At 43.3% G+C, this 25,405-nt stretch overlaps 1 protein-coding gene across 7 annotated transcripts in view; it reads left to right on the forward strand.

The window, feature by feature from the left end:
- RBM47 (RNA binding motif protein 47) overlaps nt 1-25,405 on the forward strand; it is a 76,203-nt gene that overhangs the window by 7,729 nt on the left and 43,069 nt on the right. For 2 of the 7 annotated variants that reach the window (XM_071743684.1, XM_071743687.1), the window contains exon 1: nt 25,279-25,395. The exons of 3 other annotated variants lie outside the window; for them this stretch is intronic. The gene's annotated coding sequence lies outside the window, so the exon portion shown is untranslated. Of the gene's footprint in view, nt 1-25,278; nt 25,396-25,405 lie in introns of those variants that run through there. 2 more of the 7 variants (XM_071743689.1, XM_071743690.1) reach the window with 2 other exon arrangements.

Raw genomic sequence — 25,405 nt, forward strand, 5'->3', positions numbered from 1 at the left:
CCATGCTGCTTTGTAACATGCCAGCCTGCAGCCCCTGGAGCCCTTCCTGGTACTGGAAGGTCTTTTCTCTGACCTGTGTTTTACCACAGGTATTTGCAGGTCCTTATCTGAGGTGCTGAGAAGATCAGAGACCACGTCTTCCCACATTCAGGTTTTACTTCTCCTGAAAATTCTGTTTTTCTGTAGGTATTAATTTGCAGGCTCACATTCCTGGTAAGCAGCAAGCCAGACTGACAAACAATTTTAGTTTTTACTGTCTGCTGACCTCATGCAACTAAGTAAGAAAATTCCTGTGCCAGTTCCTGGCCATTCCCATGGCCACCTGCCTCGGCAAAGTTTATCAGCTCACTTTTGAGTTGATATATGGGGCTCTGTATAAAACCTACATCCCTGAGGGGTGTGGAATGAATTGCCAGAAGGCCTGAATAAGTGCAGTTAAGTATTGCTGAGCTGGAAACACTGGTGGCCTTGGCTGTTGGCTTCCTCATCAGAATGAGAAAGCTCAAGACATACAGGTCTTACACTCACAGAGCAGTTCTAGATCTTTTTCTCCTCTTGCTACAGCATTATCTGGAGTTTAACTGGCTTTTTGATTCCTGTCATCTGCCAAAGCTGGGTTTGTGGTGACATGCTAGTGCAGAGAGAGGCACTGTTCAGGCACAGCAGGGATTTGAGAGAAGTGTGTTACCTGCAATCCTGCTAGCCCCTGGGGTTGCTGTGAGCAGGCTGCTGGCTGTTGGCACTGTTGTGGTGTCCATCCCACTGATAAAGCAATACAGCTGAGGGCTGAGCCTGTTCGACCAGCCTCAGCTTGTGACTTTACTGAAGAGACTGAAATCTGAGCCAGATCCTGGCATTTCCATCTGTAGATTGCTGAGCTTTTGAGCTTTTTTTTTTTAGAAAAAAAAAAGGAAAAAAAAAAAGGAAAAAAATAGAAGTATGTTGTTTATATTTGTACAGTTTTTAAAATCTAAACGCACTTGGGTTTTTTATGTTTATATGTTTTTGCATCTCTTGTGCAAATAGTATCTTTTCTTCTACACTGGTATCAGTGATCACTGACTTCAGTGAAGTCAGTAAAAGTGGCAGAGAACAAGGATTTGGGAAGTTTAACTTTGCAGCTGCTTGGGGAATACCTTGATGCATCTAAATAGTTGTAGGCTTCTCTATCTTTGCACAGTAGGTATCACAAAAATCAGTGTCAGTGCTAGATTTTTAATTCCCAAAGTCCTGCCAGGGTTTAGTTACCATCTTTGTCTTTGGTCTAGGGGGATGATGCTGACAGGATCATTTTCTCTCCCCGTGCCATGGTTTTGCAGCCAACAGAAAGGGAATACATGTTTTTTTTTTCCTCTCATGAAACACTAGAATTGCACTCTTGAGGAGTTCCATAGAAGACTGGTTGTTAAAGATCCTACTGCATGTATACAGGAGGTACAAGGGATGTACCTGCTTCTACTACAAAGCATCTCTGTCTCTTCACATTTTCCAGTAGGCACAACAGTTTTTTTCTGTGATTCTGTGACTCAAAATAAATAAATTGAGTAAGAAATACTCAAAAGAAAATGAAAGCCAAACTGCTGACCATGCCATCTACTTACTCCTGGACGCTGTAATAAACTTAATTTTATGAAAAATGCCATCTACTGTAAACCTCGAAGTTTAGATTTGCAATAAAGCTTCATACTGGCAATAGTGAAAGTCAAAGAGCACAGCTCTACATGAATTGTCTAGGTACCCAAGGAATGGACTGCACAGGGAAGTTGTGAGCTGGGGTCTAAGTTCATGGTATCTTTGGACACATATTTGTGCTTTTAATAGGTAAGCAACTGCATACAGTTTTTTTCTTGTACTCCAAAGTAATCAGAAAGGATCCTGCTGCTGTCTGGGAGCTGTAATCATGCTACCACAGATGCAGTTGTGCCCTAGGAATACTCACAAATAGCTTGGACAAACCCTTTCCAGAGCTAAGGCTGCTGCAAAGAGGATTAGATAAGCTTGCTAGTCGTTGTTGTGCAGGCTTCCTTCTGAGTTCTCTCAAAGCAAAACTCATCCAAAACCACAGATCCAAACTCCTCAGGGGCCACACTCCATGTGGCACGATGCTGTAGTTGGCATGCAGAACCTACTGCTGACCCATGGCTTCCCCATCCCACCATGTCCACCTTCACCTTCCAGCATGGGTACCAGTTTCTGGACCCTCTACTCTCCCCACTTGCTCTGCTGGTGTCCACTGGTAAGTTTGGGTCTGTGGGCAGGTATCCTGTGGCAGGATGCATATTTGGAAGGATGCAAAGTGAGGGGTTGCTGAATGAGGGTTGCACTGCATAGATGGATGCAGAGATGCTGGTACCATGGAAAAGCAGTGGGGATGAATGTAACATCAGCAGCTCTGAATGATGTCCAAAGGGAAGGAACCAGGCTTTCATTTTCACTGCATTTCTAAGTAGTTCATATCTGGGTTCCATCCACCATGCCAAAACACATGAAGGTCTTAGCTTCTGCCTTACCTCTGACGCCTCTCTGCCTCCTACAGCAAACCCTGTAACACAAACAGTGTGAGGTGAACAGCATTTTATTGTTTCTTCTGTAGGTCCACACCATTTCCACCACATTTCCTCTTAGTCTAATCTTATCTGTTCTGTGTCGCAATCCTTGCTGAGCTTCCCTATTTCCAAATCAAAGCACAATCTTTCTGCAAAAAGTCTGAAAGCTGCCTCCATTTTGAAATGCAGCCTGTTTTAAACAAAGGACATCAGTTGGCTGTTAACTCATCAGTTTGTTAATCCTTACCTGGAAGGTAAGTGATGCCAAAATCATTGCACTTTTAAAGCTCTTGCAAATGTCAATCACTATTAAATAAAGGTTTCTTCTGAGTTCACACATGCTATTGTATGTATGTGTGCAATAAGATGTAGAACAAGCCAGGCAAGAAGCAAAAAGTGTCTGAATTACTGGTTCTGCAGGAAAGGTACCAGTATAGAGCTTAGGAAACCTTTCTTGCCACAGAAAATATCATGGATGAGATAATGACAGTATGGTAAAGTGGGCTGGTTTGGGTTGCTGTGGGTATCTGCTTTGTGCTTCTGTGTTTCTCTGCCTGAGAAGATCTCTCTATGGAGATCTGGGACTGCAACTGCTCCAAGTGCATGAAACTTTGCATCCAAAAGTTCCCATTGTACAAGTAGATGTAAAAGGAAGACAGTCAGCTCTTGTTAATAAGGCTTTCCTACAGCTTATAGTAGGAGACTATTTTAATTTGTTTATAATTTTGAAAATATTTTGTCCCTGGATTGAAACATTAGGTGGCAAATATCTGTCTGATGCACGTGACTCATTCTGTGCTTGCCTGGATAGATGCTTAACATAAAATGATTTGACCATTTCTGAAAATCAGTTAAAGAATTTGCGCTTTTTATAAATTTTTGCAACCTCTTCCTAGGTTAGTGACTTGACCTTTAGCAAGGAAATGGGCCTTGTGCAGTGGTACCTGGGTCTAAGCAGACTACAAACCTTTGAAAATCAGTTTCCATATGCTTGGTAGAAGATTCAGCTTTTAACATCCCAGTCCCAGAAACCACTGTTCACACTGCAAAGGGATGAGGCTGCTGGGCTCTCTGCTCCAGAGTTCAAGAGCTTGGGGCTGTGAAGAGCAGGGAAGATTTGGGAGCAAGGGAAGAGAAAGAAGGGGGTAGGAGAGGCAAGACAGCTGTCTGCCTGGAAAAGCTGACTGGGAGTCAGAAGGGTGGCAAAAAGAGGGGCTTAAGGGGATAACTCAAAAGGAAGGGATTTAGAACTGGTGGCTGGGCAGGGAGATTTGAGAGCTGTGTCTGACATGGGGGTCTGCAAACAAAGCCAGCCAGGCAGGGGGACCCAGGGTGAGAGGTAATGGTGTGAGCTGGGGGCACTGGCATCGGACAAGCCTTGGGGAGGTGAATCCAGGGCTTTTCCCAGCACCACCTTTCCCTTGGAAAGCTGGAAGGAGCTCCCCACTCCTGCCTCTTCCCTCTTTTGCTGCTGCTGCTGGCAAATGCAGGGCTGGGCTGCTGCCCTGTCTCTGATTTACTCAGTTGCTTTGTGGAACAGAACTCCATAGAGTAAATCTCATGTGCTACCCCTGTGGGTGACACATGCGTCAGAAGGATGCCACATGATGGAATTTGGGGTTGGGTTTCAGTGTGCAGCAAAACAAAACCAACTAAATACAAGCTTAGGAAATGGTGCAGAGATATATTCTACTCAGAAAAAAATATGAAGTGTGCTATTCAGATTGTGCCAGATTTATAGTCTGCACAATCCTGATTTGCCTTCTGGTGTGTATTATTATAGTATGATCCTGTTTTTTTGACACATTCAGTACTGTTGAGATTTTTTTTTTTTTTTTTTTGGTAAATCCTTGCCATATACTATGTATGAAAAAGAGGGTGGTCAGTAAGCGCTTTAAATATTTATTTTCTTTTTCTCCCACTGTTCAGGATGTAAATTATTCACAGCCTTGCACTGCTTTGCTTTGAGGACAGATTTTTTACTCTTTGTCTTTTAATGGTACAGTACTTATAAACAGTAATGAGCTAATCTGCATAGCAACAATTTGATATTTATTTATCAAAAAGCTAGGAAGGCAGAATATGAATTAAGCTTACCACAGTTTTGACTGTACAATTTAGGATGCCAGGGCCAGGAAAAGGTGAACTTTTTTATTTTAGAATAACATTTCATTCGTTGACCGACTTCAACAATAAAAATGGGGTAGAGAATCCAAAAATTAAATGTTTGTCCTAGGACAAAATAAATTACCTCCTTTTATTTTTTTTTGCACTTCAGCTAGCTTTATGAGTCAGTAACATTGTTTGCCTTATGACTCTGTTTTCCAGAAAACTTAGTTTCGCTTAAGATCCACATTTTCTTTTCAAAGTGCATTTCCCAGGAAGCTCACCTGCAGCTCTGAGTGCTCTTGACTTCTGAAAGCAAATTGCAGACCAGAAAATGTTCCCACCTGAAAATAAGGAGCACACAGTTGGTGACCATTTGTACAAAGTTAGGTTTAAATTACTTGGCCAGTGATACACAGGATCCATGTGCAGAGCAAGGGTAGAAAGCAGTAGGCAAAAGCTTCTTTATCAGCCTTAGCTATGAGTTCCCCTTTCTCACAGTGCATCAGGCACCACATTCCCTCCAATGTTTCTGTGGGGGTGGTGGGGACAGCAGCTTACATCAGTGTCCAACCCCAGCTTCTCTGCTAGAGCAGGGCTACCCTCTGCACTATATGGCAAGTGAAGGAATCCACCATCTCCTCTGAGGGTCTGTAGCAGTGCAGGATTCAATTTGCAGCACCCAGCTTCCAAATACAGGTGCTTCAGGGGGCTTCTGGCACTTCTTGAGGGGAGCAGCACATTGCAGCATTCGCTCTCCTATGCGCAGGTCTGCAGCATCCAGCCAGATGTGGGCTAGCACCTTCACCAAGTGAAACATGAGGGTGAAAGCAGTGGTACCACCTGCCAGGCTGGAGGGTACCCAGGAAAAGCCCTGTGATGCTTCAGTCCCTTCTGGACCAAAGACTGTGTTGTGGAGTGCACCCAGAGGTGAGGGGTGGGGAGATGGCAGCCCAATGCCACTGCATAGCAGGAGAGCTGCAGGGCCAGGAAGAGAACCTGCAAGAAGAGACATCCTCACCAAACCAGGCTGATAAGGTTTGGGCTGGGAAGGGGAAATCCTGGGATGTCCTTTCTGCACCATGGTCAGTTTCTGTGTTTTATCCACATCCTTGCATGTCCATGGGTAGAAGAAGTAGTTAGTCAAGCTTTACTCAGGGGTGACTAATGATAGGACAAGGGGCAATGGTTATAAACTGGAGCATAGGCAGTTCCATACAAACATTAGGAAGAGTTTTTTCACTGTGAGGGTGACAGGGCACTGGCACAGGCTGTCCAGGGAGGTTGTGGAGTCTCCTTCCCTGGAGACATTCAAAGCCCACATGCACGTGTTCCTGTGTGACCTGCTCTAGGTGACCCTGCTCTGGCAGGGCAGGTTAGACTCAGTGATCTTTCAAGGACCTTTTCAACCTCTAATTTTCTGTGATTCTAAGTAGGAGTGAACACTGGCTTCTTAAGAGTGGTAGTCACCCATGCTCTGAATTGGCTGGTTTTTGGGTGCTTTTGGTCCCACAAAAGTCCCTGCTGGGGGGCTGGAGGGCTGGTGAGCCTGGCCCATCAGGGCAGGTGACCAGTGTCTCACAGGGGTAGCCTCTTTCACTGACAATATTTTAGCTGGAAAAACAGCCTGTGGTAAAGACAAATGAGACTGATGTCCTTAGCATAATAAGGAAAGATGGGAAGATAAAAAGGGAAGACATTATGGAATACAAACAGTGAGGAGAGTGCTGAGGACTGGGATATTACCCTTGCTAGGTGTCCTAGTGTTAGACATTTCCTTGCTCAGAGAATACATCTAGCACATCACTGACCACCACATCCTATTTAGCAACCTGTTTAAGAAAGGTTATTTGTAAAACCAGGAGTCCAAACACAGCAATCCACCCTGTGCTGTGAAGGTGCCTGGCTCTCCTTTTCCTGGTGGATATTAATTGTGTGTGACAGTTACCTGAAGTTAAGGTGTTTTCGGGAAGGAACAGAGGGTTGGTAGGAGGCTGAGATGATGGGACTGTAGACTTGGTACTATCTCTTGGCTTTGTTCTTTGCCTTCAGGCAGGTGAGGGCTGAGGCACAGCTGTGAAAGGGAGATGCTTCCCCCACCTAGAGACATCTCAAAGGCCTCTGTGACCTGAAAGGAGCAGGATCAGGGGATGAATGTATTAAATGTTCCAACTATCATGAAATGGCTTCAGTTTTGATTCAGAACTGATTCAGTTCTTTTAATATATTCTTCTAAAGCAAAAGCAGACAAAGGAAAGGTGCCCTTTGCACTGGGTACCACAGACACCGGAGGGAAAGCCAGCCCCTGATCAACCAGCTTGAAATCTATCAGAAACAGAATGAGAAACAAACTGCGCAGAGCAACCACCCTCATGTGTAGCAAACAGCTGAAGATAAGGATGAAACCTGTCCCAAGTGGGCTGAAATGTGGTGGATCATGCTGCAGCTTTCATTTAGCAAGCCTACATTGTGAACATGCCTATGAGAACTAGTGGGTGGATGACTCACAGACAGAGAAAAGGACCCAAAAAAATCAGAAGAGTTTGCACCCCCTAGTATGGAATACAGCGTTTAAACTCTTCTAACCTGGTGTGGTAGCTGTGTGTGCCCTGTCACACACCTGTGCCCATGCTCTGTTCTTCTGCAAGGTCACTGCCTTTGAGGAGGACCTGCAGTGCATGACAATAGCTTCACAGCACGTGATGGTGACTTTTGGAAAAGCTCATCATCATTTCATGTCTATCCACTCTTTCTGTTCATTTACTGGGAAGATCCCAGAGAATGCAAGCCGCTCTGTTTTTGTCTTCAAAGCTTTGGTCAGGTCTGCAGTGAAAGCATTGGCTGGCCCAGATGTGTTGGCCACATCATATTTAATTCCTTTTTCTCCCTGTGCTCCCCTCCTGCTTTCCCACACTGAAAATCTCACAAGAAAAAATCTTCTCATCTGCTGGCCATATTTTGCCTACATAGGCTGTAGGTACAGTGTGCTGGGACAGCCTACAGGGAAAACACAGCCTGAATTTTGTCAGGAGCAGCTCACAGCCACCTCAGCTGTCTAATGGTGGCAAAGAGAGTCTGTGCCTACACTGGTTATGCCTAATTACTTGAATCTGGTGAAAATCAGTAAATTTTCTTCTGGCTTTCAGAGCTGAATTGGTGTCAGCATCCTTGGAGTAACATGTATTATTATTTGTATTATTATTGTTGTACTTGAACAGACTTTTTTCTTCCTTTCCGTTGTCTCTCTGTTCAGATTTTGATTTAATACTCCTTCTGTCCATCTGTTTGGGTTACTCTGTGTCTTGGTGCTTAGAGATTTCCTGTCTGTGTATTGAAAGATTTTAATGAAGAATTTCAGCAACACTCAGAGCCCTCTGCAGATTTTGACAGAAGAAAGAGTTATATGAAATTACTTCTAATCTCTTTATCCTTGTCACACCACTCTGCTATGCAGTAATACACCAAAGAATTTCCAGAAAGAAAAGGTTGATGACTTACAATACCTACCAACTTGGTTGAAAAAATAAGGGAATTGGAATATGAATTCAATCTGCTGCTGTACTATGCTAGCTGGGGGACAAAGGTGGGGAAATGTGGAGAAAGAAGGTTGGAAAAAGTAAATGTTTTCTTGGTGTAATTAAAAAAAAACAAAAAAACCCCAAACGAGCTAAAAACCAAAACCCTGAGACTGAGCAAGCCATTTCCCTCAGAAATTTAGATCATGTTCTGGAAGTTAAAAAATGAGGCGTTTTGGTTGACTTTGTCATGGGAGCTATCAATGGCACATTGTTAATCCCTGCTAGAGTGGCAAAGCTGCAAAACAAATAACAGTATGTCCTTGAGTGCACCAGTTCTGTGCCTGACAGGTTTTCATTTTTCAGCCCATTGCATAATGCTGGCATGCACACACGACACGTAGCGTATGAAACTTTCTGGGTAGGGCTTGATCTTGCCTCCATTCAACTCAAGGGCAATACCCTTGTAGCTCTCAAAAGAGGCAAGGTTGTGACATGTGCTGGAGACAACCACAGCCTGGCTGGGCAGCCAGGCAGCAGTGTTTCAGGGCAGGTCAGCTGTTTCCCACTCTAGTCCAATCCCACATACACTTGTGTAAGGACTTATCTTTTGAAATCCCAAAGCAGCTAATGGCTTTCACCACTTGTTTGCTGTTTTCTCAGCTGTATTTCCTTCAAAGAAGGAAAAAGAAACAACAAAAAAACGAAGCAGGGAAAAGAAACCCTAGCTTTTATTTGCTTCTGAGATACAAACACACAAAGAAGACGATATATCGATTTTTTTGTACTCTGTGTTTGTCAGCCTTAGCCAAGCATTGTGTGTAGGTGTTATGTGATTTAAAAAAAATAAGATGAGATGTGGGTGGGACTGAAAATGCAGTTGCTATTATTCATCTATTTATGCCGTCATACACGTGTGATCAGGCTGTGATCTTGTGCAGCAGCCTAGGAACCTATGAATTGTTTGAATCATCCTTCTGTAAAAGGGCCAGGAGACATGTTGTTTAATCCTTCTACTAGATCAGCAAGATCTGTATATACCAAATTTGTATTTCATACCTACAGCCAGCACCAGCCCACACATGTGATGAAACATTGGCATTGAAATCCATATCTGTTCTTTTTGTCTTAACAATATGCAAGCTCATCAGGATTCCAGGTGGAGAAAACCACTGTGTAAACAGCACACTTACCATGGATTTTGTATTTGTAAGTTTGAGTCAAGTTTGCAAAACAACCCGATCTGTGTAAAAATAAAAATTCCAAGGAAAATATTTCCACTTTTCAATTTGGAGCACCTTATGTGGAAATTGTAGGAAACTTTAAAGAAGTACTAGAGAAAAAAATCAAACTGCAACCAGTTTTTTTTATTTTGTTGAGAAAAGCCAGGAAAAGAGTCTTTGATAGTATTGTTTTCAGGGTCCACTTGTGATAGAAAGAGGTTGTTTACACATCTGTACTCTTGATACTTTTACCTTCTCAGGATGTGATGTTGGCACTGGATAGCCAAGCCATCCTCAGCTGGCTTGAGTAGAGTTTTTTTACATGGGACTGCAGTACTGAATGCTCTTTCAGCTCTGAGAATCTTAACTGTGACATATGCAGACCATCCAAAAATCTTAGGTATAGATCTCTTATCACATTTTTGCAGGCTCAACCACATTCCTACTTCCACAGAGACCAGTTCTTCTAGCTGCAGGCAGTACAAACTTGTTGCAGTGCTAATTATTTGGTCATCTGCCTCAATATTTCCAGATGTAAAAGATTACTTTAGTTTGGTTGTTAAAGAATGGGTTTGGTTTTCTATCTCTGTTTCCCATTAGCTACGTCTCTGCTAGTGAATTAAACGTGCCCAAAATTGCTTCTTGGCACAGAGGTTGATTGCCTCCAGAGGAGGATGCTGTCCTGCTCACCAAAACCAAATGGCTGCACCCAAACTGTGTGTTAGGAACAATTTAGAGTTCATCCCAACCCTCACCAGCCTGTGCCAGGGTGAATGGTGTCTGTCCTCTGATTTGGGCAACTGGGAATTAAATGAGTTGGGTCCGAAGTGTGCCAGGGGCTGTTCTGGCCCTTATAGAGTGCAATTGTCTTCCAGCACCCAGGAATGATTGTTGATGTGATTCATCTCCATTTACTTCTGTAGAGAGGGAGTTCTTACCTCTCCCCCTTCCTTATTGGCACTGATCAGCACAACAGCCTTTTTTTAGAGTTCCAAAATCAGGAGTATATTTATTATGTCCCCAAGCTAAATATTTGCATTAAAATAAAAGTATAATTAGTGCTACTTGCACTAGCAAGTGTTCTAGAATGAGGCTGGTAGGAGAGAACAGAGCTATCAAGATAAAACCCTGGGATCCATGGGATGTTTGCCCAGGAAGAAGCAGTGAAACAAGGCAAAATGAGAGGTAGCAGCAGAGGCTGATGGTGAGGGCTGCTGACTGCAGCTGAGCTGAAGAGTCTCACCAGGAATAATGTCAGGGATTTCTGAGCAGGCATAAAACAAAGGTGTTTTTAGAATGGGAGGAAGAGTCTGGAGGCTCTAATGGCCTAATTTTGGTGGGGTTTTTTTGTAAGGAGGGAGCATTTGTTAAGCACAAATATTCTGTGGATCTAAATTCCATTTTCCCTAATCTCTGGTTACTGAGGATGCTATTACAAGGAATTCCTTATCAGGAGAAGAAAATGGTTGCCTTTTCCCATAGAAATGCAAAATAAACTGATTCTTCTTAACTGAGACCCCCCTGGAAGGACAAGGTGGAAAATCACTGAGAGCCTCTGACATCTCAGCACAACAGGGGTGACTCTTGGCCACTTTCTCAGATGAGTAGCAAATAATCCTTACTGATGAAACTTTGGAGTTGTGTTGCTCTTATTCAGCTTTTATTGCTATTTATATATATGTATGTATATGTATATAGCCAATTGGTTGCAGTAGCAAACCCATAGAATAACAGGAACTACCTACATTTCTTTTACAAGAATAGTGGAGATCAAATGATTTTAATTAAAGCTGGTTTTGCCTTCTGTATGTAGAACAAAGTCTTCCGCTATTACATGGCAATATTGAATTCAAGGAAGACTTTTTTTTTCTACAGAATATACCTGATTTAACTGCCATCTGAGACTTTAGTTTCACAGATTAATTTTGTTACCCACTCCTTCCACTTGCACGCACTGGGGTAGCATTTTTAAGAATTAACGGCAACAAGTTTGTTTCTCAGTTATGTGTAGTTTAACTAACATATAATCCTCTTAGATTTTATACCTTCACAAGCAGGGATTTGTTTGGCTAAAAATGTTTAATTAGCCCAATCACATGGACCAGGTATTTAACAACCCCAAGGCAAACCCAGCATCAGAGGTGTCTCACCACCAGATTCTGAGAGCTAATTCTAGGAGCCCTTTGCTGCAGGCTGCAGAACTTGAATAACAGGGTTGGTGAGTGGATGGCACCCAGTTTTTCTACATTAGTGGGCAGCATTCTTTAATGGTAACTTGCTGGCTCCAAACAGTGTTTTGTGATCCTTTGCTAGCCCCCATGCCTCTGCTCTCCCTCCAGAGCAGTCCTTTGGCTTGTGCATGCACAGGGCAGGCCAGCTCTGAAGAGAGCTGAAATCTTCTCATGGGTCTGGTAGGACTGCTGAAGACCTGACAGGTCACTGGAATAAATAAATATGTTAGCAGATTGAGCAAGGATTGGACCTGCTGAACTTTTGGTTTTAATAATCTGAATCTAGAAGAGAGGCTGCTCGAGCAGCTCATGGGTCCTAACCCAGGAAGCACGGGGTCACTGCTGAGGGCAGGCGAGGCCGGGGAGGGGACATTGATGCCCATGGGACTTGTGCTCCTGCTGTGTGTGAAATCAAATGAGAAAAGGAGTGGCTATCACAAAGCGGAAGAATGGACACTGGTGAAAAAACAGGAGTGAGTGTTTGCATAACATGCTAAACGTGTAATTATTAACTTGGGATTAACTCTGTCACTGAACAAGGGCCATGGCCATACAAAGCCATGAGCATCACCCATGTGGTTCTGGGGTCCAGTTTTTGGGAAAAAAAGTGCAATACTGTGATCAGATGAGACTGGACAGAAACACTCTGACTGGTGGCTAAGGGGGGTATTGCTTTGTTGCAGTTTTCTAGCAGTAGTATTGTTTTCAGCTGAACTTGTCAGTGCAGAGTTTTCAAAACACCTGTGGCAGTAGGAGTGACGCTGACCAAGTCACCCCCATTGAGTGTTCTGCTTTGGAGTTGGTTTTGGCAGATGTTCTTATCTTAAACTTGCTTTGAAGCATCCCAAAATGCAATAGGAATACATATGTAAATAACTAAGAAACAGCATGAGCTTCTGCTCTTTAAGTTGCAGGAAGGTGAGCCCTCAGCACCTACCATTTTCAGCCCTGACTTTGCAACATATTCAGAGCTTGCCTAGGCATCAGCTTTAACTGATTGCCAATTAACTTATGGTATTGGAGACATATGTCCTCGCGTTCTGCACCTATTCCAGCTGCCCGTCTTTGGGATGCCAGTGCTATCTCTCAGACCTGGGTGGCCCTGCCTCAGCAGGGAAGCAGATGCCTGGAAGGTCTGTCTAATAAGGTTATGACCTGCTCTTGAGATGCCTTAGCACATGCAGACCTGTGAGGAATACAGCTGGCCAGGCTGGTTTTTTCCAGATCTGGTTATGAAGAGCTGCCCCACCTCCATACAACTGAAAATGCCATCCCAGTACATGAGGAAAACCAGGTAGCTGTATGGTTTATGTGCTAAATGCAGTGCACTTGGTTTAAATCATATGTGACCATGTTCTATCTAGACATAAAATCAGTTTTAAAGCGAATACTTGTGATGAATGGACGTAAAATCAATTGAAAGTATGTTGCCTGAACAAGACCTGCATGATCAGGCAGAATTTCCATTACAGAGCTCTTGCTGAGAAAAGTTAAAATAGCAAAACCATGGTATTAGAAGTAATTCCTTAGGAAGCCAGCTTTTAAAAAAATGTGCTGAGCTCATCCTGACCTTTCAACTTTCAGAGGGCAACTGTAAAGCTCACAGGGTCCTGTCAGTTGGATTATTTAACTCAGTAGATCACATTCAGGCATTTGCAAATAACACTAAGAGTATGAGTGCTCACAGTGTTGATGATGGTCATATCACTAAAAAGTCCACTTTTTGGCTGTCTCGTACAGCTAACTGAAATTATAACATGAGCCAAATGAAAATCTGTCAGAATGATGTGATGGAAGGAAAACTTGATGTCAGGTAGTAAAACTAAGAGCTAGCAAGTAATCTAAGTAATGAGGGAACCTTAATAGCCCAAGTGTAGTACACCAAATAAAGCAAAATCATCTTTTACTTCACAGAGTACCAAGAGCCAGCGGAATTTTTATCTTTGGAGAAAGTATCATTGTAGATGGGGCACGTCAGAACTATGCAACACAGATGCAGAGGCTGTATAAATCCAACATCCAAGGAGCATACACAATATTCATTGTGTAGTAGGAGTGGAGACTGGGTCAAGACAGAACCCTATTTTTCCAAAAGTATGCCCAGTTTTAGGAACCTAGATGTTTTGTTTTAGCAGCCTGAGTTGCCTGAATGAACACTCCTGTTCATCCACTGCCTGTGGATGTGCCCATGGAGGGCTGGCATTGAACTTCATGGCCAGGCAACTGTTCTGTAGGTGGCTGGGACACTGATTACCAAAGCAGGAGGGTGGATTTCTACGTCTTGCTAGAGCATGGACACACTGGTAATTAAATACTTGGGATTATTGGCCCACACTGCACCTGGCATGAATGTGTCCCTTCTTCCAGTCACCAGAGACTTCACCTGAAAATATATGTACAAGAAATATATGTTATGAAACCAGAAAAAACCCCAAACACTCTGATATTCCAGTTGCTATTTTTTAAGAGTTTTTTGGAAAGTAATAAATAATTTTAGAAACTATTTTAGAATACTTCCTAAAACACAACAAAAATAATCCTGCAGATTTTGTGCAAACAAAGATGCACAAGAGAATTGTGCCAAATATGTGCACAAATGCATGTCACTAGAAACTTAGTTTCCTTTATATGGATTTTTTTTTTTTTTAGATCCCCTGTATTGCCTTCAATACAGACTTTTAGAAAAAGTTTTATAAATGTCATCTGCATTTTGTAAGTTGTATTGACTGTATAAGCATTTTAAGGAATAAAGCAACTCATTCCTATTACTAGTTGCACTGAGGAAAGCTATGCTGGAAAACCTTCAGATGATAGGCACAGTATCTGAAATAGTACAACTACCTTGACTGTACTGGAATTACACTAATTTGCTTTAACAAAGAATGCAGACTCATTAGGTTAGAAAAATCTGTCTCAAATTGAAACATGATAACCCAGACAACTCTGTAGATTCTGACTGATATGTTAATTTGCATGGCTGAGCACAGGACCATTTCTCTTTAGGTTAGAAATGTGGGCATTTAACTTTAATATTGCTTCTGCATCTTAGTCACAAGGCAAAATAGACCTTGGAGACACAGGTTTCTAAAAGAATATCACCAGTAACATGAATGGGGTGAAACATGTTTTTGAGCAACTGGCATAGTCCCATTTCCTTTTTCACTCAACTGGAATAAAATCAGTTGAAAATCTAATTTCTAGAAATCTATTTCCCAGGATATGCATTTTTAATGAGGCTGTGCAGAATTCCTTTCATTTTATCTGGAATGTCATCTTTTTTTCTTCCTTGCACATAGTACTTCATATGGGCCTACAGATGGCAAGAGAAGGATTTTAGCAGAATTAAGGCAATACAGCTCTCTTGCCTTCATTTTCAGTTACAGTGTGAAAGGAACAGAGACTCCAGGACTAAACAGACATGTGTTGGCTTGTCCCATATGGCACCCAAGCGATGCTAACCTCGGGCATGGGACACAATAGACTGTTTGCTCACAAAAAGTACATTCCCTCAGAATACCCACTGGCAACTCTGCTGGCTGCAGAAGCCCAGGAGCTCACAGAGCTCCTGACAACCAACAGCATCATGAGTAGCACAGGGATGGAGAGCACTTTGTTTAAACAGTGGCAGCTTCTCAGTATAAATCCATCTGTCCTTCATCTTTCTCCCTCAGTGACAGTATCATTGGTGAGTGATGTGCATGCCAAAGGAGCTGTGAGCCATCGTGTTCTGTTCTGTTCCTTAACACAGAAAGCAATCAGAAGGATGTTAGCACCCAAAACATTGACTAACACAATGATGAAAATTAAGTTTCAGCAAGCACTAATCCATGTGCCTTTTTTTTTTTTTTTTTTTTTTCAAAAGATCACTGCAGGCTCTGCCACATAGTCTGCAGACTGATTCATAGCCTGGAATTTCAGGCTCACACACAGTGTGATCCCAGAGGCTTATATTCATCACCACTCTGCCTGGTGCACGGTTTTTGTGGGCTTAGCACCATAAGAAAATGTTAATTGACACTGCTGATTTCCTTAACCGCAAGCAAATGAAACTGTATCTAACCTATAAATAAAGTGGCATCAGCCAAGAGCTCGAGATGGGCTCAGTAACTGGATTACAATCACTCAGTGAACTGTAGCATCCGTCCTGACAGCATCCGAGCCTCAAACATGCAGGCAAGGAGCAGCAGCAAACCCAAAAGGTGCCGTCCCAGTTCCCTCTGTGCTTCTATCTGTTTGTTTGCACGGGCTGAGCTGCCCTCACTGGTTTGTATGCAGCAATGACATCCCTCTGACCCACCGGTGTGCAGACAGACAGACAGACGGACCTTTCCTTGCCCTGGATGTGCTGGGAGTTTGGCTCAGCCAGGCTGGGCCATGGGGTGCTGCCCAGCTGCCGGAGGCTCAGGAGATCAGCCCTGGTGGCAGCCTCACAAGCTTAGCTCTAGAACCCATGCCCTGACCCAGAAATGGGCCTACAGAAAGGAATGAGGTTGGCGGGAGACTGGTACCAGCTGGTAGGGGAGGCTGGTACCAGCTGCCTGCCCCAGCTCTGCGGAAGGCCCTGGGTGCAGCAGCACTGCTCACCTCAGATCAGATACACCCGGTGTCTAGCAGGAGGTAATTTATTATTTTTAGTGAAGCAAATCTAAGTGGCAAATAGGAAAAGTGCAGACGCAGCCTTGCCTGGCCCCAAACCAAACACAGCAGCAAATGTTGTCGCTCTTTGCTACGTTGGACTGTTCTGGTTCTCTGCAGGTCTTCATTTTCAAGCAGCCACATGTGCCTACCTCCAACCTGAGCTGTGAGAGTAGGGAAACACTATCCATGATCTAGAACCTTTTTGTTTTTTTAATAATGAAATAGATGAGAGCTTTCTGACTTTTCCTAGGATGAGAGGTGCTTGCTGCTGGTATTCTTGATGTCAGTGCTGAGCTTCAGTAAGAAGAAAATCTTTCAAAGTAGCCAAGACACTCAGTTTCCCAAGCAAAGCCAGTTTTTAACGAGCAGCCAGATAATGTGTGAGAGCAGATAAATGCATTCTGCCTCACAAAACGCTCCCAGTAACCACAGTGAAACCAAGTGATTTTTTTTTTAATTTCTAACTTTAATAATTTCACACTGTGCTTTCCTTCAGAGCTCCCTGTATCAAATGAGGTGAAAGCCCTATGTGAAAATACCTCAGCAAATAAGCTGGGATGCCTTCAAGGGAAAGGCTGTGCAAATGTAAGCCATTAATAGCATTTAAAATCCTACAAGTATGTGGCTGCAGTATGAAATCCTGATTATCACTGCACAGTATTTCACGCTTATTCCAAAATACTGATCAAGTTTTGCTTTAGATAGAGGTGATAAGTTGTAAAAGAAAAGGGAGAGTGCAATAAATCACCAAAATGTCCTGTTTTCAGGTTTACAGTGCCATTCTCACCCTTCTCAACATTGCCAGGCTGTTCCTGGTTTGCTTGGTTTCTGAGTCTGGTATTTTATTAGTTTTGGATGATGCATAGAGAGCCACCTAACAATCTTTCCCAAGGCATCTTTTAAGACCTTCTTCATAATCAGGTGGTACTTAGAGTGTTGGCAATCATTAAAATATGATTTCTCACCTCTGCAATGTTCTGTAACAGCTATTCAGTTCTCTGAATGTATGTTATTTCAGAACAACATTTTCCCTGTGTTTATTTAAACATTATTTAAACATTATTTTCCTGTGTTTACAAAACAAAAAGATCTATCTGTCCATGACTGATGTGCAGTACCATAAAAATGACCCAGCTAGGAGTTCAGAACATAGACAAAACTTCAATATCCACATGGAATATATGGAGCTGTTTTGAATCAGATACATCCTTTAATTTCGTCTGTTTGAATCCTCACTGGTTAGGGGACCATTTGGAATCTACAAAGCCAAAGATCTGGCTCTAGAACAGACACAGCTGAACTTAAATGCAGACTCTTGTCCTCAGAAAGGTTTTGGTCTAAGCAGAAATCTCACAAAAACAAGCTGGTCCTGAGCATTCCTCTATCTTGAGCGAAGGTTAATGAGAGCAAACTGTGTAATTCCAGTTTTAACATAAATCAAATTCAAGCTTCATATCTGAATTGTAGCCTCCAGGTAATCTGGACTGAGACACAGCCAACTACAAATAGCTGCACTTGTGCTAAAAAATAGCACTTTTTTTTCACTGAAATACACGTGGCCAACAGCTCCTGATTTCATAGCAGTGAGCAGAGCAGGTTATGTATGTCAGCTCTTCAAATACAATTTCTGCCCAAGCTGAAAGGTTGCAATGTGAATTTTGCAGAAGCCAGTGAAAAGTTTTTGAATTCTAGAAGCATATGTAGAAACAAGACTGATTTTGTAACTTGGGAGTTTGAATCAGGATGTTTCCACAGGCCATGCTGTGGGACTCAGGATGGCCAGATTGCAGATCAGTTTGCCACTGATCTCAGAAAATGCAACAATGTGCTTGTCAGCGTGGGCATTACAGATTTTCTCTTAAGTCATTCATTTGCATGGAAAAACAGATGTACTTTGAGCATTAATGGAAGATCTAAAAAATAGAAATACCATAAAACTACTCTGGGAAACTGATACACTGACTAAATGCTGCAGTGTTCTGGAACAGAACATTGTGTTACTCAATTCTCCAGTTTTCATACAATGGACAAGAACACTACAAGCACAACACGTTGGTTATGCGTGCATGGGAGTAAATGATATCTGGTTTTAGTTCTTACATAGGAAAAAGAAAAGTTTAGCAATGTATTTTATTTGCACATATGAGATAGTACTGTGGAGAGGGTATTGCTGGTTCTCCTTAATCCCCTTTTACATTAAGATTTTTAGTAGGTAAGAAAATCTGTTTGGGGCTATTTTTATCATAAACAAGAAAAAGTTTTGTTGTTTAATTTTTCTTTCTGAACCGTTACCCCTCCAGTTCCCACTCCCCCTTTCACCACTGCACTTTTGGCCCAACCTCCCTGTTTTTCTGCAGTCGCACCCTCTTATGCTGTCACCTCTGGCTCTTTCCTTTTCTGTCTCTAGGTGAACTCCATTTCTTTCATCTTTGTGTCAGTGTGGCTTCCAGCAGCCAGGACAGTGGTGCCAAACGCCTGGGTTGAAAGCAGATGACCAACCAAATCTTCTCTCCCCAAGGGTCTAGCTATCTTTTTGAATATGTCTTTTCAGTACACTAGTATTTTACCTGACTCATACACATTTCTTAAGAGCTAATATTTGTAAATTCTGTATTTAGTGCTTCCTCTTTCCAATTCAGCCTTCATTTCCCCCTTGCAGTTCATACATTTTCTCTTTTCTCACAAACATTACTGTGTCTCATTTGTTGTCCCTCTGAAACACCTTAGCTCACCCCAGCAGTTCGGTTGCCCCTTCATGTTTTTTTCTTTCCCTTCAGAAATTATAGATTTCCTTGCATCTCTTCTACATTCAAGATCCTTTCCAGTTCAGCCTCACCTTCCTTTCCAGATGTCACCTGCCCTCTCGGTAGTTCATAACTTCTGTTCCTCCTAAACCACACCTATTAATCTCTGTAATTCTCTATTAACCTCTTTCCAGACAATTATAAAACACCTGACCCCATTCTAAACATCCTCAATCCTTCTCCCATTTTTACAGTTGTCTGTCTAGCTCCTGTTCCCCCAAAGGAGAGGAATGAGAGGCAGCCAAACACCTCTCATGGGTAGATGACAGAAAAGCCACAAAGCAAGAGGTGCTCTGTGTGGGTCAGACCTCCATCCCACTCACTTACAAATGTTGTTTCTTGTGCCTGGAATTTGGTGATGAGGTGGGCGTGCTGCAAAGGCATCGTGTACTGACACTGAGGGATGTTTTTCATTGCATGGAGATAATTAAACAGTAAATAATAGCTTCCAAATATTTAAGTACAGACCTCGGGAACTGGCCTTACAGAGATCTAGATCAATATCTCCTCTGAGACAGCAAATAAGAACAAAAAATATTTCATTCATCTACTTGACACTGTCTGCTGGAAAGGCTGATTCAGACCCAGCTTTTCTGTTCAGCTATAAAATCTCCATGGGTGTTAACTCCTTAAGCAGTATTTTTACATAAAACGTTACTTATCTTCTGGGGTTCATTCAAAGCACCTACCTACACTTGAGGAGTATGATGAAGATGTTGCATGTCATCAGATGTTAGGCAATGAATTAGCTGACAAATATTTACCCAAATCTAACAAAAGGCACTAAGGACAGTGCCAGAATACTGCTCATTGCTAAAATGGCTACTGGCCAGTTTCAGTTCAGCGTTGAGGCCCAAGAAAGTACAATTAAGGCATTGTTAGCAGCATACATATACTCTTTAATTAGAAATTTTTTACTTTTTACAGCTCCAAATACGCATTTGAATGTCCCAAAGCATTGTAAAAACCAATGTGACTTGAGAGAAAACTAGACAGTAAATAGATGGACAGATATAGACAGACAGCCCACAGAAGTTGATTCAAGTACTCTCCTGTTTAAAATAAACAATTTTATTCTTATCTTAAGGGAATTACAGGGAAAAACGTCATGTATAAAGCTGTGGCTTATGATTATTTAATTCACATGCATCAGATTTGTATTTAAACAAGCAATGAAAAATGTCTTAAATGAAATATGACTAGAAGAACTGTCACTTCCTAGTAATACCCCTGTAAAGGAGGAAAATAGTGAAAACACTGTACTGATATTCAAGTTGGTTTATTTCTCAAACTTTTACATTTTCTAAGCAACAGGCACTGAAACATATATATACTTCATTCTACTGTATTTCCTACCTGTCTCATGCCTGGCAGCACATTTGTGTGTCAAACAGTACCCTCTGTGGGGGACTCACTGTGGACCCTGCTGGGCTGCTGCAGGTCTCTTGGTGCTTGGCAAGCCCCTTGCCTTGGGGTGGAACTGGCAGAGGTTGGGCATGGTCTGAGAGGCAGCAGCTCCCAACCTCCCTGGGAAAAGGACTGATTTGTAAAATTGCTCCATTCTCCTCCTGGATGAATGCCAACCTGCCCATTTCCCCCTCTGCTCCCAGGCTGCACAGGAGGACACGAGGAACCAGGGACATGACAGGGACATTGCTAAAACACACAAAGTACACAGACCCCCCCTGACTGCCTGGTGAGGATCCTGAATAAGCCAGGGCTGAGCCCAATGTTCTCCCTCTGCAGTAATTGTCTGGGTTTTCTGGGAAAACCCAGAAGCAGCTTAACTGAGGAACTTTTGCACTAAAATCAAACCCATGGGGAACGTACATCTGTGATTTTAAACAATCACATTTCCTACATGATCGTTTCCCAAGTGTGACTATGGCTGGCATCATGCAACACATTTTGAAATATCTGTCTGCAGCATGAAGTTGTTAAATCACCAGCAGAGTGGAGTCATAATACAAAACACAGATGAAGTCAAAATAGCCAGCTCTCTGAAAGCTTTACACCCCTCCACAAACCCCCCCCAAAAAAAAACCAAAACAAAAAAACAAAACGAAAAACAAAAACAAAAAACCCAAAACAAACAAACAAAACCCCACAAAACCTGCAAATAAGGCAATTAATGAGAAAGGAGGGATCAAGTGATCAAGGTCTTTATTTTTTAAAAAAAAAAACTTCTTTTTTTAGGGAGCTTATAGCCGGGCATTATATGATTTTGTAGTAGTGTTGCCCATTACTTGCTAAACATGTATTTAACAATTCAGCTCTACAGGGACTATTTGCAAGTATTCTTTCCCATCAACATTCAATTTCTCTGTGAATCGGGAGCAAGTTTTCTTACACATCTCATGTATTTTGCAAGGTCTGTTCCCTCCAAGCAATAGTAATGACTGAACTTCTGCCCAGAGCAACCACTAGCAAAATGGCCCTGAAACCAGCTAGCAAAGGTGGTTTGTAAATAATTGCCTTGCTATCTCTTTCCTCTTATCAGCTGAAGAAGCACAATGTGCAAAGCCTGAGGACCCATTCTGCAGTAGATGAAGATATACAGGGCACTTTGCTCTGAAATCTTAGCACAGAATACTAAATTATGGACCAAAGGGAAGAATAGGTATGGCAAGGTGGTAGTGTATGGCTCCTGTACTGCTGGCATGCCTGGGTATCATTTCTGAGAGCCCAGACACCCAGCCAAAGCCACAGCTGGAGAGGTGCCCTCATGAGTGCCATATTCAGGCTTCTGCTGAAGATCCCTCTCAATTCACACTTTGGATCTCTGCTATTCTCCTGGATGCTCATGATCTGCCACGGCTCACAGTGGTGGCTTTTTTCCCCTCCCACCTGTTTCTTTTGCAGCAAGCTATTGCTTGTCCTTCTGCTCCAGAGGAGGGGATGTAGCTCCAGTCAGAGGTGATCAGTGCTGTTCCAGTATTTCCTGGGGAGGTGGTTTCAACACACTGCTTAGGGATGGGTCTGAACATATTCCTGACAGCACCGTGATACAAGAGGTTCTTTGCTGGGAATATGGAATTTCTGAAGCCTCCACAATGGTCCCTCTGGATCTGCCTGCACTGTTTTCCAAAGCAAGTGTTACCATACATGATGAAACAAAATTGCATGTGTTGAAAGAGAACTGGAACAAAATTAAACCCCACTTAAGAGTCACAGAAATTTCCCTTTCTGTTATCTCATCCCCACATTTTAGCTTTGTTGTTTGATTTAGTTACTGCTAACCCTTTTAAAGTAAATTGGTGTTCCACTGAAAGTGCTTTTGCCTGAAAGCTTGTGAATTTTAGGTGCTTTTTCACTATTAATATCCATATCTTTTACTTTCACAAGCCAGTCTGAAATTATACGGTGTCTGTACTAAATTAATGTTTGACTCTGCAGCCTGTGTGCTGTACAAGCCAGCACCTCCTCCATTTGCAGTAGGTAAATATGCAAGTGTTACGTTGCCCTTGAAACCTGTGCTGTCACAAAGGTTGTGCACTGAGAAAAGACTGAAATGCCAAAATTCCATGGGTCACAGTCTCTCCTGTCAGAATTGTGTTAATCAGAAACCCACCCCTGGTTGTCTGCCAAATCCTGGTGTGGGGAACTTTGGACCGGGTGACACGGGGCCAACTCATGAGAAGCATCCACCTCTCTCTGAGCCCTCGATTCTGAAACTTTGATCTCTGAGAACAGAAAATAAGGAGAAGCATTTTAAATTGGGGTTGGCCAGAAGGCAATTGTACTTGTTTCAGGTACATGGGCAAAGGTACCTGCAGAGCTCGCTGCAGGCATGGCACTGTCTTGCTGCGTGACTTTTGGGAAATTATTTTATAAGCCTACCCCAGCCTGTTGAAGAGCTGAAGGTTTCAGCTCTTCAGGGAAATGCCTGACAATGGTGCTTAATCCAATTGTTCACAACTTGCTTTCAGATATAACACCCCAAAAATTACTACTGCTATCACTTCCTTTCAAAGATAGGTTAAATTCATTTGGTATGTATGATTTTAATGTAGAAGTAAATCTCCAAACACAAGAGGAAAACTTGCACAAGCTTGTGTGAATGAAAGACACAGACAAGTTTTACACAGAGTGGTAGCTATACAGAAGTATGCATGGAAGACAGTTTTTTTCCTTATTGCTTCTGCAACAATGACAAAAATGTTTGGTTTCTTTTGCATTATAGCAACTGGACCTCCTACCTCATCCACCTCTGTGGCAGCAGCTCTTGATACCGGGTGGAGCAAGACTGCTGCCAGCAGTTCCTCCCCCCAGAGACGATTAGGCAGGGTCTTCAGTGTAGATAAACTTTCAGATAAGACCTCTCTTTCTGCCTGGGGGTCTCAGAGGTGATAGCCACAGCTGAGACCTCAAGCAGCTCTGTGGCACATAGCAGGTCATTATTTCCACTTACAACCAGGGGATCAGCAGAGCCCTGAGAGGCTAACATGATGTGGCAAATGTCCTGCCTTAGGCCTGACAAGCTGGCAGAGGAGGATGGGTCTTTCCCACCTCTGTTCATTTGTCACAGTGCTCTTCATCAGAGGTTGGGAATAAATCTGTAAAGCAACTGGCAGGGTTTTTAGTCCAGAGGGAATACAAGCTAGCAGTTGGGAATTAGTAAAGCTTATGCAGAAGACATTGCCAGGTCTTGCAGGTTGTCCTGCAGCAGCAGGATTGTGTCTAGCACCTGTAGGGAAGTTCATATGATTGTGTCATTAGCCTGTCCTACCAGGGAGTCCAAGGTTGCTGGTATGGTGGCCTTAAGTCCCAAATCCTTGAGAGATTCCCCTTTTGCCTCTCCTTTTCCAGGGAAGGTGAGTGTGGACCAACAGGAGGGAACACCACACCTGAAAGCACCCACAACAAATGGTGGCACCTTGTAGAGCTGAGTGGGCTGGTGTGTGTTGGGTGCCCCTCAGGCACTCCTGCTTTTGGTGGCACATCTGCTGAAGTCCAGCCACAGCCCTTTGACTGCAGTGGCTGCAGTGTGCCCAGCAGGCAGACAAAACCTCTCCAACTTGACCAGGCTTGGCTGGTGTGCCTCAGAACAGCATCACTGAGGGTAAACGACCCCATCCTTGTGTGAGGCCATGCAAGACCTAGATCAACAGCAAACACAGCTCATGGACATGCTCCTTGTTGCTCTGTGTGGCAAGTTTTAGCAGCTAATCTGATAAACTAGAACAGCCAGTGTTGAAGATTTTCTCCTTAAACATCCGCATTCAAATGTACACTGCTAAAGTCAGGGATGCCAGATTAGACAAAATCACTCACTCTCTGGCAAACCAGGACTGAAATGTGATGATAGACAAGGCAGGATCACACACAAAGTAGCCTAGATTTTCCTGTAGCTCCTCCATTAGCATACATCTGTGTACTAGGTCCATAAAGTCTCCCAGTCTGGGAGCAGCCACTGGGTCCCAGCCTCCAAGTCCTTCCCCAACTGGGCAGCTGCCCTCTCCCTCCTCCTCATCTTCTCCCTCTCTCTCTCCTCTCCATTCCTCTTCTCTCCTCAGCTCCGCCCTCGGCTGCCGGCCCGTCCTGGCTGCCCTCTGCCTGTCATTGGGATCTCGCTGGGAGGAGTGGGAAGGCTCTGGATGGCACAGGTGGAGCTTTAGCTCTCGGGCACCCCCGAGAAGCTGAGATGCAGGAGCAGAGGGGCAGAGCCTCTACCTGCAAGGCGACCATCCCGGGTTTTTCCACCATTTTTTTCCCCTGTATTTTGTCTAGGCTCTGTTTGCATTAATCACGCGATTTCAGAACATGTTTTGTTGTCTTTGTTTTTGGTTTTTTGTTGCTGTTGTTTCTTTTTTTGTTTTTTGTTACTTCTTAACTGTCATTTGAGTGACTGCTCTCCCATGTTGCAGTTTTACTTGGAAATTTATGTACTCCCATAAATCAAGTGTTCTCTCTCAGCTTTCAGCCAGGCACGCCTAGGCTTGCACACACCCTTAGAACAATACAGAGAAAGGTTATCATGACTTACCTGCCACAGATTATCTATTAATAGCACCAATTTTATTTTTTTTCCCCTTCATGGCACGCTTTCCCTGCATCCCCCTCTTAGCAGGCTTTTTTTGTGTGTGCACTGCTTTCTCTGTCGAGGACCAGGCAGGTAGAAGAGGGGGGGACCCTTTTGGCACTGGCTTTGTCCCCGTGGCCCTGGTGCTGCCTTCCCCACGGGGTGTTTGCAGGAGGGTGGAACAGTGATCTGTTCACAGCCTGGTAAAACATTGACCAGCTCAGGCAGTCGTGGCCACCGAGACGCTGGGCTGCCCGGGGAGGCAGGCAGCGGGACCAGCACCCACGGGAGCACGACAGCCTCTCCACAGGTATTGTTTC

Source organism: Heliangelus exortis, chromosome 4, assembly GCF_036169615.1.
Source record: "Heliangelus exortis chromosome 4, bHelExo1.hap1, whole genome shotgun sequence".
NCBI lineage: Eukaryota > Metazoa > Chordata > Aves > Apodiformes > Trochilidae > Heliangelus > Heliangelus exortis.